Source organism: Malaya genurostris, chromosome 2, assembly GCF_030247185.1.
Source record: "Malaya genurostris strain Urasoe2022 chromosome 2, Malgen_1.1, whole genome shotgun sequence".
Lineage (NCBI taxonomy): Eukaryota > Metazoa > Arthropoda > Insecta > Diptera > Culicidae > Malaya > Malaya genurostris.
The window spans coordinates 160621658-160638886 of NC_080571.1; positions in this window are offsets into that span (position 1 = coordinate 160621658).

A 17229-nucleotide genomic window follows, 5' to 3' on the forward strand; every position below is an offset into this window, starting at 1 on the left:
TGATAAAAATTTAAAAATCCAGTGATAAAAAAACACTATTGTCCAACCCGTGACAACAGACGTTCTGGTAATTGAAATCAAGTGTTCTGGACTAGAGTGCTAGTTTAAAACCAGCAATCACACATTATCAAGACCCGTTTCTCGACCTGTAGGAGATTTGTGCCGCCTGTACCAGAATCGCTGCTTCGGTGGGTTTCAACCCTTTGAGAGTGGAGAACCGTGAGTAACAGTTGTATTTACCTTATTAATTAGTTTATGCACAATTTCAACCCATTGCCGAAAGTTAAGGCACGAAAATTTTCCAAAATGAACCCTAAAGAAAATCAAGTTGTTGATCTTCAAACATTGTACAACAACATGATCTCTTTAGAACAGAGACTGGACAGTCTGCAAATAGAATGCAATATTCGACGTGCATTTGATGCACAAAGCAACCAGAACGCTACACAGCAAGCGTCTGATGACATCTTCAGGATCCCAGATCCAATAAAATCGTTGCCAACCTTCGACGGCAAGAAAAAACAAGCATTAGCCTGGGTTCAAACAATAAGAAGAACCTTGGATCTTTATAGAAATCGTGTTTCAGAGGAAACACTACTGATGTACAAACAATGCATTATCAATAAAATTGTTGGGGAAGCCAGAGACACCTTATGTTCTAATGGCAATCCTCAAAAATTCAAGGAAGCAGCAAATGTACTGCTTGGCAGTTTCGGCGATAGAAACACTATTGCAACCTACCAAACCCAAATTTGGAATATGAAAATGACGAAATCGCTCCATGGGTATTACAAAAAGGCCAAAGAAATTATGATCAACATAAAATCTCTTGTCAAAGAAAATGAAATTTACGCTACCAGCCCTTCACAAACCAACCCTTCACAAACTATCATTCGAAATCTGATAGATCCAAAATAACATCAATGGAAGTTTTTTTTATAATAAAATTTTTATTGGGCTCATTTGCGTTAGCTTAACGTGGCCGATTATCGTGTTGTTAGGTGGATAAGAGTGGAAGCCGTATTATGGGGCGACCAGCTCCCCTAGAGATAGTAAAGGAGTGTCAGGAGGGTAGGACCTATACTGTATTGATTTTGAACATATCTTGATATTACAAATCATTCATTAATAGCTTGCATCTGTTAAACACACTTCGCATTTCCGTGTTCTCGACGTTCTCCAGATTGTAACGAGGAAGAGACTATACTAAACTCGGATGCTTTGTTGGTGTACTTTGATGTCGGTGTGTCATTTATGGATGGTTTCCAGCAATTCAGCTTGACCAGTGTTTAGTTCGTTTGGGGTAGGGCCACTGTAGAAGAAAGAAAGAGAAAGAGAGGGCACTAGATTTGCACGTTTATAGCTTTGAGAAAGTTATAGAGGTAGGTCATGTAAAGGAGATCTCGGGTTGCCAAAACGTCACGGACTGGAACATAAGGTGGTCTACCTCGGGCCCGAAGGGAATCAATTAGCTGGAGTCTGACGTCGCAATACTCGGAGCACACCCAAACAACATGCTCGATGTCATGATAACCGTCTCCGCAAACGCAAAGATTACTCTCACTAAGGCCAACACGATGAAGATGCGCTTTGAGCAAAGAGTGGTTGGACATAAGTCTTGACATTGTGCGAATAAAGTCCCGGTTCACATCCAACCCTCGGAACCAAGCTTTCGTCGATACCTGCGGTATAATGGAATGTAACCACCGTCCTAAATATCCATCATTCCAGGAGGTTTGCCAGCTGATGAGTGCCTCTTGACGAGAACGACTGAAAAATTCATTGAAGCAGATTGGTCTTTCATAGGTTTCACCTTGTAATGCGCCCACCTTGGCCAGCGAGTCCGCCATCTCATTGCCCCTTACGGAACAATGTGATGGGGGACCAATGGAAGTTGACCAATCCATTAGATGAAAACAGTAAAATTATTCAACCACAATTTCGAAACTATAGAAGAAAATACAGAGGATTACGATCAAGACGATTCTGACTCCGAATCAGAGTGTGAGACAAATTATCAAATAGATCCTCCCAACGAATCACAGAAATAAATGCGATTAATGGTCTTCCTTTTATTCGATTGAGACTAGAAAATGGTAAACAAGCAAAAATTCTTATTGATAGCGGATCAAATAAAAATTTCATCTCCCCAGATCTTGTACCAAATCCCTTAAGAACTCCATGCAAACCAATTAGCATCATTAACCAGAAAGGGAAACAACGAACAAATACGAAATTCGTAACTGAGTTTTTTCATTTGAAAGACATTTCATTTTACTTGTTCAAATTTCATAACTTCTTCGATGGAATTTTAGGATACGAAACACTATCGGAATTGGAAGCTGTTATTAACGTTAACAATTCTAAAATAATTCTTCCAAATAAAACCACAAATATGGAAATACGAAAGTTAGACTCTTCTAAGATTACTCTCAATTCAAAAACAGTGACAAAAATTAAAGTTCCAGTATCTCAAAACAACAGTAACGTTTACCTACCGACTAACAGAAAAATAGTTAATGCCGTAATCCCTGCTGGTTTGTATCAGCCGAAAGACGGATTTATTATCGCCTTAGCAAAAAATTCTTTCCGAACTGTTTGTTTTAGTTGGAGGAAACCCGCGAAGACTCTGAAAATAGAATCAGTAAACGAAATCAACAATACCACCACTAAACTCAACCAACAAAAAATCCATAGAAATAACACATACCTAGACAAACTCATTCGAACTCAACACCTAAATCAAGAAGGAAAGTCTGCTCTAACTAAAACCCTTTCCAATAACTCTACAATTTTTCACAACGAATTCGAACAGCTGTCCTGCACTACTACAATTCAGCATCGGATTGAAACCGTGTGTCGCGTGCGTGAGTTATTTCTGTTTGCAAAACAAGTTCTAATTTTGTACTACTCTTTAATAATAACATTTTAGCCTTTCTCATATAGAAAGGTTATGCAATCACTTGAAAAACCGACTAGTGAATTTTCTAAACTGGTCTCAAAACTACACGAATTGATAGTTATTATCAGTAGGCAACTAAACAAACCGATTTCGGCTATCCTGGTTCCCGGTATCCGGTTCCGGAAGTACCGTAAATAGTGGTCATACATATCAAAATGGATCTCACTCACTATTCTCAGCGATGGTTTGACCGATTACCACACACTTAGATTCAAATGAAAGGTCTTGTGGTCCCATACGGAACTTCTGAATTTCATCCGGATCCGACTTCCGGTTCCGGAGTTATAGGGTAAAGTGTGTTACATATTGTACACCGTCTCTTAAACCGGCGAAACAAAAAACGTAAAATAATTTCTTAACTGGTCTAAAAACTACACAAATCGATAGTCATTATCAGAAGGCAACTAAACAAACCGATTCCGGCTATCCTGGTTTCTGGTATCCGGTTCCGGAAGTACCGAAAATAGTGGTCATATATACCAAAATGGATCTCACTCACTATTCTCAGCGATGGTTTGACCGATTACCACACACTTAGATTCAAATGAAAGGTCTTGTGGTCCCATACGGAATTCCTGATTATCATCCGGATCCGACTTCTGGTTCCGGAGTTATAGGGTAAAGTGTGTTACATATTGTACACCGTCTCTTAAACCGGCGAAACAAAAAACGTAAAATAATTTCTAAACTGGTCTAAAAACTACACAAATCGATAGTCATTATCAGTAGGCAACTAAACAAACCGATTCCGGCTCTCCTGGTTTCTGGTATCCGGTTCCGAAAGTACCGGAAATAGTGTTCATACATACCAAAATGGATCTCACTCACTTTTCTCAGCGATGGTTTGACCGATTTCCACAAACTTAGATTCAAATGGAAGGACTCGTGGTCCCATACAAAACTCCTGAATTTCATCCGGATCCGACTTCCGGTTCCAGAGTTATAGGGTGAAGTGTGTTACATATTGTACACCGTCCACAAACTTATATTCTGTCCTGAAGGACTCGTGGTCCCATACAAAACTCCTGAATTTCATCCGGATCCGACTTCCGGTTCCGGAGTTATAGTTAGATTCAAATGAAAGGTCTTGTGGTCCCATACGGAACTCCTGAATTTCATCCGGATCCGACTTCCGGTTCCGCAGTTATAGGGTAAAGTGTGTTACATATTGTACACCGTCTCTTAAACCGGCGAAACAAAAAACGTAAAATAATTTCTAAACTGGTCTAAAAACTACACAAACCGATAGTCATTATCAGTAGGCAACTAAACAAACCGATTCCGGCTATCATGATTTCTGGTATCCGGTTCCGGAAGTACCGGAAATAGTGGTCATATATACCAAAATGGATCTCACTCACTTTTCTGAGCGATGGTTTGACCGATTTCCACAAACTTAGATTCAAATGGAAGGTCTCGTGGTCCCATACGGAATTCCTGAATTTCATCCGGATCCGACTTCCGGTTCCGGAGTTATAGGGTAAAGTGTGTTACATATTGTACACCGTCTCTTAAACCGGCGAAACAAAAAACGTAAAATAATTTCGGATTTCGGATTCGACTTTCGGTTTCTTAATTATAGGGTAAAGTGTGTTCAATATTGTACACCGTCACTTAAAATATTTTCGGATGCAACAAACATTTAAATCGTAATCTAGAGTGCGTACTAGAAAAGTTTATACGTCATTTTAGTTGGTGGCCGTACGAACCGGCTTTGATTATACCGGTTCTCGGGTTCCGGTGCCGGAAGTGCATATAATAGTGAACCCATTTCGTTTTCTTAAGGATGACTTACTCAATCAAAGCACTGTTTTATTCTGTATGAGAAATTTTGAATAGAATGCCACAATATTATATACATGAGAAAGGCATCATTACACCACTAGGTGGATTAAAACAGGTTTGTTACTTATATAATAAAAGTTAGAAAGAACTTACGTCTAATGTTAAATTTTATTTTATTCCCTCGCTTGCGCATAAACCTAAATTTCGTGTTTCTTACCTTCCTTGGCTTGTGCGCATGCGCGGTTATACTATAAGGAAGAGAGAGAACACAGGCGTTACAAAACGATCCCCTATTTCCTTCTTTCCTTACATTTTCCAGCTTGCAATCCCAACTACGACAAGTAAAATTCACGCTGCTTCTCCTCCCTTCAAGAAGGTCATTAACTTGTCTCGAGGCATGTGTTTTATACTATTCCTTCCTTCTACGAGGAGGTCATAACTCTGCCCTAGATAAGTGCTTACATTGTTTTACTTTAGCTTTTTAAATGACGACATCGGTCGCTGCTTTATTTTCTAACAAATTTTATGATTCGATGCCGTAACCCGGGAGCTCGACAATGCGGGAGATTTCATTTCTTGCTAGCATAAATTCAAAATCCTAGTATGGGACTTAAATCTAGGCACGCTGATGAAACTGTCAGCCACATTCCGTTCCCCGTAAATCCACCACATCGATTCACAAAAATAACCGTAGCTGATAATATTCGTTTCTCGTTAATGTATGATATAATGGTGCAGTTCTTTTCTCCTTTATTTGAATGCTTTAACATTCGCCTGAGTTACTTATTTCGTTCTTTCCTGCCTCTTGTTGAGACCTTCGCAACGAGTTTCTATGAGACAAGAAAGTAGTTAGCGAATCCCAAAATGAAGCAATTAACTGCCACCCTAATCCATATATATCGTACAATATACGTCCATGCATTATTGTATCTACCACAAATTTCAATATTCTCCCTGTCATGTAAATTCCTAAGAATGAAGAAGTTAAATTTTCTAGCCATGTCGTCCAAGATATTAATTTCTTTCAATATCTATTCTGAACGTTTTCTATTATTCTATTTTTCCGGCTGCTCGGCCATCCATGGAAGTTGACCATCAATGTCAACTTCCCTCTCTGAGCAGCCTAGATAGCCGTGTAGTGTCGGTAGCGGTTTCCCAACTGGCTAAGAATAACGCTACGGTCCACCTGTACCGGTGGTATAAGTCCACCAAACAGGTAAGCCGTGTGGCATCCGGCGGAATTATTTTACACCAAGAATTGATCCACTGGTTTCCTGTTCCATGTCGTAAAAGGCCACAAAAATAGGAACTCCTAAGCCAAGGTGTATTTCCGTGCCGATGGCTGAATGGCTGCAGGAGGTTAAACAATGCAGTCGTGAACGGAATATCTTGGGGTGTTCCCTTACTGTGTTAAGCGAAGCTCTGGCACAGTGGACGACTTCTTTCTTCGCAACTCGTGGGATTTAAATGATAATAACATTTAAAAAAATCCTTACATGGTTCGCTGTAGGCGATTATAAGCCAATATATTTGGTTTCTTGTAGTTTTTGTACGGTTGGTGCTGGAGGTGGAATGTTCGTTACTCTAATTTATAATGGTTAGAGTGGCACAAATCAATCTTCAGCATAAACGTACAGCAACTATGAATCTATCCAGACTTCTGCAAGAAGGTAAAGCTTCTATAGCTTTGGTTCAAGAACCATATTTCCAAAAGGGAAACTTCTACGTTGGAAAATTGTTAAACCTAGTCTTTGTTGCCTTCAACAAGATCGGTATGACTAATCCACGTGAAATGCCTCGAGCATGCATACTTGCAAATAGTGCTCTCGATGTTTCTCTCATATCGGAGCTCACAACTCGGGATATTTGTGCTGTCACAGTTGGTATGACTATTGATGGCATAGACAAGAAATATGTCTATTGTTCGGCATATTTACCGCATAACCAACCTTCGCCAAGCGATGACTTCAAAAAGGTTGTATCATACTGCTGCAAGAGTGATATACTTACAAGAGTGCTTGTAATCGGCAGTGACATAAATGCTCACCATATCATTTGGGGCAGCACAGATATAAATTCGAGAGGCTCTGATATGATGGAATTTGTGAGCAGTACAAACCTGCACATAGTCAATGCAGAAAACCGCCCAACTTTTGCGAGATCTGGAAGAGAGGAGGTTTTGGACGTAACTCTCTGCTCTGATAGAATTGCGCATGAGTTGGTGAATTGGCTCGTCTCAGTTGAGCTCGAACCTTCGTTGTCTGATGATAAGTACATATTCTTTGATCATTCAAACGTTAAATTTGATATTATCACATATCGTAATCCCAAATCTACAAACTGGGACCTCTATGAAGAGGGCTTGGCGACTAGATTTTACGGGTACCAACCAACAATTGAAACCCCAATTGATTTGGAAAATGTTGTCGACGAGACAAATTCACTCATAGTTGCAGCATATGAAGAGGCTTGTCCACTTCGGATTGTGCGAGCTACTAGAGGAACTCCTTGGTGGAATGCTGAACTTGCTAGACTAAGGAAACTATGCAGAAGAGCTTGGAACCACCGACGCAGAGATGGGTCGGAGGTATTCGTGTTGGCTCGAAGGGCTTACAAAAATGCTCTTCGATCGTCTGAGCGAAGTGGTTGGAAAAGCCTCTGCACAAATGTCTCTAGTCTCAACGAGGCTAGCAGATTAAATAAGTTACTTTCGAAGTCTAAGGACTTTAATGTCAGTTTCTTAAGAACTTCAGATGGTGAACACTTGTCTGATGAAAGTGATGTACTTCACTGCCTTTTTAACACTCACTTTCCAGGATGTATGGATCCATCACCGACAGTTCTTCCCGAGACTTTTTCAGGTAGTTACGATTCTTGGGCCCTTGCTCGAAGCGTTGTGACGATTGAATCGGTCAAATGGGAAGTTGAGAGTTTTGCTCCGTACAAATCTCCTGGAAAGGATGGAGTTTTCCCAGTGTTACTGCAGAAAGGGTATGAACCTTTCAAACATGTTTTGAAGAAAATACTTACTTTTAGTCTTGCGACAGGATATATTCCAAGAGCCTGGCAGGAAATAATTGTCAAATTTATTCCCAAAGGCGGTCGCGACACTTATGAGGAAGCGAAGAGTTTCAGGCCTATCAGTCTTAGCTCATTTCTTCTTAAAACAGTGGAACGCATAGTCGATCACTATATCAGGAATGTTAGTCTGGGCGTGCATCCGCTACATGGAATGCAACATGCTTACCAGCGTGGAAAGTCCACTACAACCCTGTTACATAATGTTGTGTACAACATTGAAAAAGCTTTCTCACAAAAGCAATCTTGCTTGGGAGTTTTCCTAGATATTGAAGGCGCCTTTGATAACGTGTCTTTCAATTCAATTCTGGAAGCAGCCCGTGGTCATGGCATACCTTCAAGTATCACAAATTGGATACACGCAATGCTTAGCAATCGACTTCTTTGTTCATCGCTTCGACAAGCAGAGATTAGAAAGCTGAGTGTCCGTGGGTGTCCTCAAGGTGGTGTACTATCCCCACTTTTATGGAACCTAGTCGCTGATGGTTTGTTAAGGAAACTTAATAACCTTGGATTTCCGACTTATGGTTTTGCCGACGATTATCATATATTGATGACCGGTATAAGCATTAACACTCTCTTTTATTTATTGCAGCAAGCCCTGCGATCTGTTGAACAATGGTGTTGTCAGGTTGGATTGTCTGTAAATCCGGGCAAAACATCAATGGTGCTTTTCACTCATCGTAGGATAATCACAAGAGCTCGTCCGTTACAGTTCTTCGGTTCAGAGGTCACTATGGTCGATCAAGTTAAATACGTCGGGGTTATTCTTGACTAAAAACTGAATTGGTCTGCTCACATTGACTTCAGGATTAAGAAAGCTTGTATGGCTTTCGGCCAATGCAGACGAGCTTTTGGAAAATCATGGGGACTCAAACCCAGATATATTCATTGGATCTACACAACTATTGTTAGACCAATTTTAGCATATGGTTGTCTTGTATGGTGGCAGAAAGGAGAAGTCGCGACAGTTCAGTCAAAGCTAAATCATCTCCAAAGGATGGTCCTAATGGCGATGACAGGAGCATTCACGACAACTCCTACTGCTGCTCTAGAGGCGCTACTGTGCATTAAACCACTACATGTGTTCCTAAAACAAGAAGCATTATCTTGTGCATACCGTCTTAAGGTTACAGGGCTTTGGAACAGTAACCCATTAGATTATGCTACCAGCCACACTCGCTTGTGGTCTCAAATGGTTACATGGGATGAGTATTTACTCGCTCCTAGTGTTACGGTGAGAATCGTAACGTTTCGAATCAATAAAAATCATTTACAATTACGCGCATTTCAAAACTACGCACGACTGTACAATAGCGAGCAGCAGCTAGGGTAAAGCAAAATAAGAAAAGGTCAATGCAGGCTCGTGATGCACCAGCGCACCGGGATGATTCATTCTTAGAAACAAAGCGCAGGTCAGGTATAGAATTATGTTGTTTAGATAGACCCGAACTGAAACATGTAAACATAATTGCCAATTCCGCTTTCGCCACCCTTTGGACCAGGCTGCACGTGCAGCGTCGCTAGATTTAGGCTGCGCGCAAAGGCAATAAAAAAGGGTCTCAATTATGACTAGTTAGACAATAGCCTAGACGGTCAACAAATAGAATACATTCGGTACTTGCTAAATTGAACAAGTCATAAACCCGAAATATTTGGATAGGAACAACAAAGCTTTGTAAAAATGCAAGTAATTGTCTGGTGCCTGATAATGCTTTGAGTCAGGTACCAAAATAGAAATAACGGCCGACCGGATTAGCCGGTCGAACATGTACCGGGTAAGAAAACCCAGGATTAGAAAGCGTTGCAATGAATTGCAATTTAACATTGTATTGGCGGGTAGAAGATTTACGGTCTACCCAATATATGATTTGTATACCTACTATGTAAGAAAAATCTGTATAAATAGGTTAGATTTTTTGTAAATAAATCAGTCTTAATGTTCAAGTTCAACCAGCGAGTCTTAATGTTTAAGTTCAACCAGCGAGTCTTAATATTCAGTTCCAGCACACACACATTCCAGTAGAGGACTACCCAGCATTCCGGTAGAGGACCAGCCACAGCCCGGGAGGATATCAGCCCGGAAAGGTAATATACGGTTTATGCGAAATCCTTCGCATAATAATATCCGAAAGAGCCGCGCACTATCGTGCAACCCAAAATAATTAGTAACGTATCCTTCAATAGGAGGTGTCGTCTAATTTGAAGGTCCACGAAGCTGCCAGACTCCCTCGTCTTACAACACATTGGTAGCTCCAGAGAGGAGGAGCTGCCAAAGTGGAGGAATAGAAGTCCCTCACCATCACATGGTGTCACTCCAGAGAGGAGTTAAAACTCACGACAAAAGAAGAACTCACGCAGGAGCGTAGAGAATTTCCGCGAGACAAGGATTCGCGGCAATTAAAACTCACGTTCAGCAAAGAACTCACGCAGGAGCGTAGAGAATTTCCGCGAGACAAGGATTCGCGGCAATTAAAACTCTCGTTCAGCAAAGAACTCACGCAGGAGCGTAGAGAATTTCCGCGAGACAAGGATTCGCGGCAATTAAAACTCACGTTCAGCAAAGAACTCACGCAGGAGCGTAGAGAATTTCCGCGAGACAAGGATTCGCGGCAATTAAAACTCACGTTCAGCAAAGAAACTCACGCAGGAGCATAGAGAACTTCCGTGAAATAAGGATTCACGGAAAGCTAAGACTCATTGATCAAACAAAGCGATAAAGGGAAATCGCGAACCGTCTGTTGAATACTTAGAAGAAAAAGTACAACAAGATGTCCAAATTCGGTTTTATTGAAAATCCGAATGGAGCATGCCGACTGTGCACGGCACAAGATGGCAAGGACAACATGGTGGAATGCGATGAATGCGATCGCTGGTTCCACCTAAGTTGTGCCAAACTGAGAGACATACCACTACAAGAGGAAAGGTGGTTATGTGTAAAATGCATGAGCATCGAAAAGAAGATGTTCAATCTGGAAGTAAGCGTAAAAAGTGCTGAAACCAAGGAACCGAAACCCTCCACTTCAGGAGTAATAAATGATAATAACCAAGATTGGGTTATTTATCTGAAACGGCAGGCACTTATGCAATTGCCTCGTTTCAACGGATCCGCGAATACGTGGCCAAAGTTTAAGCACGTATTCGAAGTCACAACGGAGGAAGGTCGATTCTCCAATTTAGAGAATCTGAATAGATTAGAACAAGTCCTGGAAGGTCAGGCTTACAAGCAAGTACAGCAGCTTATGATGAATGCTGCTAATGTACCGCGAATAATCGCGAGACTAGAAGAAGTTTTCGGAAGACCCGAATTAATCTATAACGAGCTTCTACAAGCAATAACACGGATACGGAAAGAGAGTAGATCCGTGACCTGTGAAATGGCAAATGCACTCGACAATCTGGTGTGCAACATAAACCAAATGGGTAGAAGAGAATACCTGCACGACCACAGATTGATAAAGGAAATGGTGCAAAAATTGCCATATGCGATCCAGGTCAAATGGGCAGAGACATGCCAAACAAACATAGGCTCGCCAACTCTGGAAGATTTCAATCGGTGGCTCGAGCCACATGGAAGGGTTAATCGACTAATGACCGAATCGACACCAGAAGTAAAAAGGCACAGGATTAACACACACGCTGCGGAGGAAAAACAGCAAGATGCAGCACCAACAAAGGAAAGAAGCCCACCGAAAGGAGAATTCAAGCGGGAGTGCGCGTATTGCGATGGAAATCACCATCTAAGGAGATGCGGTGAATTCAAAAGTCTACCAATTGATGAAAAACACCAATTCACAAAAGGTAAACGTTTATGTTTTGGCTGCTTAAACGGGAATCACACCGCTTGGAAATGTCCAACGAAACAACCATGCGGAGTAAATGGATGCAAGGCAATGCACAACCCAGTTCTTCATAAGGCGTCGCCTTATACGGCTGAAGAACCAATGACTAAAAATCATGTAAATCATCACGATGGGAAAACATCAGAAATTTTATATCAAGTGGTACCCGTTACATTGAAAAACGGGACGATTACAGTTAATACTTACGCATTTCTAGACGCTGGATCATCCCTAACGCTACTAGATGAATCCGTGGCCGAAAAGCTAGAACTCAAAGGTAACGTCGAACCACTAACGTTAAAGTGGACTCAGAACGTCACAAGGAATGAAAATGAAAGCAGACGGGTTCGCCTGTGGGTAAGCGGTGCATCTCAAAGAGCTTACGCGTTGAAAGGAGTGCGAACCGTAAAGGACCTGCAACTGCCAAAACAGTCAGTCGACGTTGATAAATTAATAAAAAGATTTAAACACCTGAAAAATTTGCCGATCGATTCATACGTAAACGCACAACCAAAACTACTGATCGGATTGAATCATAGCCATCTACTAGCACCAGTAGAGAGACGCCTTGGTGATATAGGAGAACCAACGGCGTTGAGGACAAAACTGGGTTGGTTGATATTTGGCAATATATCCAATACCGTGGAAAATGGAATAATGATGCTTCACGAGGAGAAAAAACTAAACGAATTACTAGACAAGCATTACTCAACGGAAGATTTTGGTGTTAAAATAGTTGAACCACCTTCGAAACATAAAACGGAAGAACAGCATCTAATGGTACACGATGGAAAACTGCCATCGTATGAGCGTATTATCGTACGAGATAATACATCAAAATCATATAATGATCATAATTATCAATGCAGTACTAATGAGAATGTCATTAGTAAAAAAGTAGCCGATAAAACCAGAATCAATGTACGGCAACTGAAAGCTCAGAACGTGCCAAGAAGAATTGGTAACTCGAGAATCAAACATTGTCATCAAAATTGGAATTTAAATCTTCCTACTAAGGAACCGGCTTCAGCAAGCAACAAAGCGGTTAAACAATCCATTGAGAACAATGAAAGGGATAAAACGTATGGAATACCCTTTCAATTCATTAGCAATATAAGTACACCTTCGAACAACTATGGAACAAAGAAAGTAAAAGGTCACCATTATCGGAAAAGAAACTTAAAAACGAGTACATCCGTGATTAAGCCAATGGTTAAAAGCAAGGACTTGATGGAACAGCAACCACTAGAAGTATTTTGCAAATCATTGGATTCCTTTACAACTAAAGAGGAGGTGAAAATACCTAATTCCACATTATTTGAGAAAGAGATCACGACGATGAATTTAAATGATGAAAAATTGAAGTGTGAAGACATCATTCGTAAATCAAAAAAGAAAAACCGAATCCATGTCATAGGAATAAATTTAAATATCATGGCAGGAATTATTTCCGTAGTCGCTGCTATTTTGTCATTAACCAACGCCCTAGTAATGAAACCTATAGATGAAGACGGTATAATATTCGATCACTTTGGAACATGTGTTTTAAAAAGAGGAACATGGCGAACAAACATAGAAACAAATGTATCGCCCGAAAAGGATATTGATGAAATAGATCGAATCTTCATGATGGTAAGGAGCGCAGTAGGACCTACACAGCTATACCTAGGTCTAGAGAAATACATGCAACTGAAAGACACAATGGAACATTATAGCCAGGATGCAATACAGGAAATTGAAAGGACAACGAGAGTAAAACGTAACAAAGGAGTACTAGGATTTATTTCGAATATCATATTTGGTGAAGACGACGTTGAAGAAGAAATACGGGCTATGAGAATACATGAAGACGAAAATATTCATCACGTTTCAAGGGAGCTCGACGAAATGAACGACAGAGCGAAAAACGCTGCACTGCAATTCAACGGTCACATATTCAGATTAGAAACGGAATTAGCAAATTTACGTAACGTCGTCGAGGACGAAGAACATAATCTTCTTCACCAAAAAATCTTAGAAGCAACCGTAATGGCTAGGCAGAACATCGATGATATTATCATGAAATATCGAAAGATTCGTTCGCATCCGGTAACCACTTACGAACTATCGAAAATAAAATTGAAGATCATAGATAAGCTACCGAAGGGATATACGGTCCTAGATTCCCCGTACGCAATAAGCTACGAAAACTACATGGTTAATGGGTCAGTGGTAGTAAGGATGAGTACTACAATAATAAATAAGGATCCATTTGAAATATTTAGGATTATCCCAGTACCGCATGTAAAGGATCATACAATAATCAGTGTGAACGCAACGTACGTAGTAGTGGACGCAAAGGGGAATTACCTTTACCCAGAAACAGCCTTTGTTAGACTCAATACTACTCACTTCATCATGACGCAAACAGAGATAAGAAGGGCTCCAGATTGTGTTGTGGCGGCGCTTCTGCACAAACATAGCGGTGAAACGTGCGTACTGAAAGAGATACCTACACCTTATTTAAACGTCATCCAGTTATCTGAACCAAATAAAGTTCTGTATTACACTGACGATCCGAAGGCATTATTGATACATTGCGAAAAGTCAATATTTCCACCACCCTACGACGCAGCTATCGTAACGATGCAAGATGACTGTACCATACAGACAAGGAATAAGACATTTTATCCAAAGATAGCCGGAGAAAATAAGAATATTCGAACGTACTTCAAACCACGTACAGGGATGAATTGGATTTTGAATTTTACAATGCACAATCGGACGGAACCAGGAAGCAATGTAACAGAAGTTAAGCTTCCGGACATACCAGAGCATTATTTTGTGGACCACTTTAATTATGGATCGGAACCAGTACACAAACAGTCGACGATCGTAACATTGATAGTTATCACATCGGTTATACTAGGCATATTATCATACCGATATGGATATCTACGAGTTTGGCGATGTTTTATCAGACAACAAGACAATCCAGAGGACATCGAAGTACCAGCTAACACTATTCGCATACCATCTAGCTTCAATCAGCGACCAACCCGGCGAATAATATTCACCAGAACCAACGACGACGAGGTTGCAGAGGAACGAGTTTAGAATAAGAAGTGCCTTTGAATTATGAAACCAAGATGTAAAAGTGTTAGAATTAAGTATGAATACGTTGTCAAAATTTATAATTGAAAATGTAAAAGTGTTAGTGTTAAAGCAATTATTACGAAATAAGTATGATTTTGAACTCATCAATAAAGGTAACAAATTGTCAAAAGTTAGTATGACACTCAAATCAAAATTGAATACAGATAGTTAGGTAAATCTAGTTGATTTACGAGGGCCGGGATGTTACGGTGAGAATCGTAACGTTTCGAATCAATAAAAATCATTTACAATTACGCGCATTTCAAAACTACGCACGACTGTACAATAGCGAGCAGCAGCTAGGGTAAAGCAAAATAAGAAAAGGTCAATGCAGGCTCGTGATGCACCAGCGCACCGGGATGATTCATTCTTAGAAACAAAGCGCAGGTCAGGTATAGAATTATGTTGTTTAGATAGACCCGAACTGAAACATGTAAACATAATTGCCAATTCCGCTTTCGCCACCCTTTGGACCAGGCTGCACGTGCAGCGTCGCTAGATTTAGGCTGCGCGCAAAGGCAATAAAAAAGGGTCTCAATTATGACTAGTTAGACAATAGCCTAGACGGTCAACAAATAGAATACATTCGGTACTTGCTAAATTGAACAAGTCATAAACCCGAAATATTTGGATAGGAACAACAAAGCTTTGTAAAAATGCAAGTAATTGTCTTGTTACATAATGTTGTGTACAACATTGAAAAAGCTTTCTCACAAAAGCAATCTTGCTTGGGAGTTTTCCTAGATATTGAAGGCGCCTTTGATAACGTGTCTTTCAATTCAATTCTGGAAGCAGCCCGTGGTCATGGCATACCTTCAAGTATCACAAATTGGATACACGCAATGCTTAGCAATCGACTTCTTTGTTCATCGCTTCGACAAGCAGAGATTAGAAAGCTGAGTGTCCGTGGGTGTCCTCAAGGTGGTGTACTATCCCCACTTTTATGGAACCTAGTCGCTGATGGTTTGTTAAGGAAACTTAATAACCTTGGATTTCCGACTTATGGTTTTGCCGACGATTATCATATATTGATGACCGGTATAAGCATTAACACTCTCTTTTATTTATTGCAACAAGCCCTGCGATCTGTTGAACAATGGTGTTGTCAGGTTGGATTGTCTGTAAATCCGGGCAAAACATCAATGGTGCTTTTCACTCATCGTAGGATAATCACAAGAGCTCGTCCGTTACAGTTCTTCGGTTCAGAGGTCACTATGGTCGATCAAGTTAAATACGTCGGGGTTATTCTTGACTAAAAACTGAATTGGTCTGCTCACATTGACTTCAGGATTAAGAAAGCTTGTATGGCTTTCGGCCAATGCAGACGAGCTTTTGGAAAATCATGGGGACTCAAACCCAGATATATTCATTGGATCTACACAACTATTGTTAGACCAATTTTAGCATATGGTTGTCTTGTATGGTGGCAGAAAGGAGAAGTCGCGACAGTTCAGTCAAAGCTAAATCATCTCCAAAGGATGGTCCTAATGGCGATGACAGGAGCATTCACGACAACTCCTTCTGCTGCTCTAGAGGCGCTACTGTGCATTAAACCACTACATGTGTTCCTAAAACAAGAAGCATTATCTTGTGCATACCGTCTTAAGGTTACAGGGCTTTGGAACAGTAACCCATTAGATTATGCTACCAGCCACACTCGCTTGTGGTCTCAAATGGTTACATGGGATGAGTATTTACTCGCTCCTAGTGTTACGGTGAGAATCGTAACGTTTCGAATCAATAAAAATCATTTACAATTACGCGCATTTCAAAACTACGCACGACTGTACAATAGCGAGCAGCAGCTAGGGTAAAGCAAAATAAGAAAAGGTCAATGCAGGCTCGTGATGCACCAGCGCACCGGGATGATTCATTCTTAGAAACAAAGCGCAGGTCAGGTATAGAATTATGTTGTTTAGATAGACCCGAACTGAAACATGTAAACATAATTGCCAATTCCGCTTTCGCCACCCTTTGGACCAGGCTGCACGTGCAGCGTCGCTAGATTTAGGCTGCGCGCAAAGGCAATAAAAAAGGGTCTCAATTATGACTAGTTAGACAATAGCCTAGACGGTCAACAAATAGAATACATTCGGTACTTGCTAAATTGAACAAGTCATAAACCCGAAATATTTGGATAGGAACAACAAAGCTTTGTAAAAATGCAAGTAATTGTCTGGTGCCTGATAATGCTTTGAGTCAGGTACCAAAATAGAAATAACGGCCGACCGGATTAGCCGGTCGAACATGTACCGGGTAAGAAAACCCAGGATTAGAAAGCGTTGCAATGAATTGCAATTTAACATTGTATTGGCGGGTAGAAGATTTACGGTCTACCCAATATATGATTTGTATACCTACTATGTAAGAAAAATCTGTATAAATAGGTTAGATTTTTTGTAAATAAATCAGTCTTAATGTTCAAGT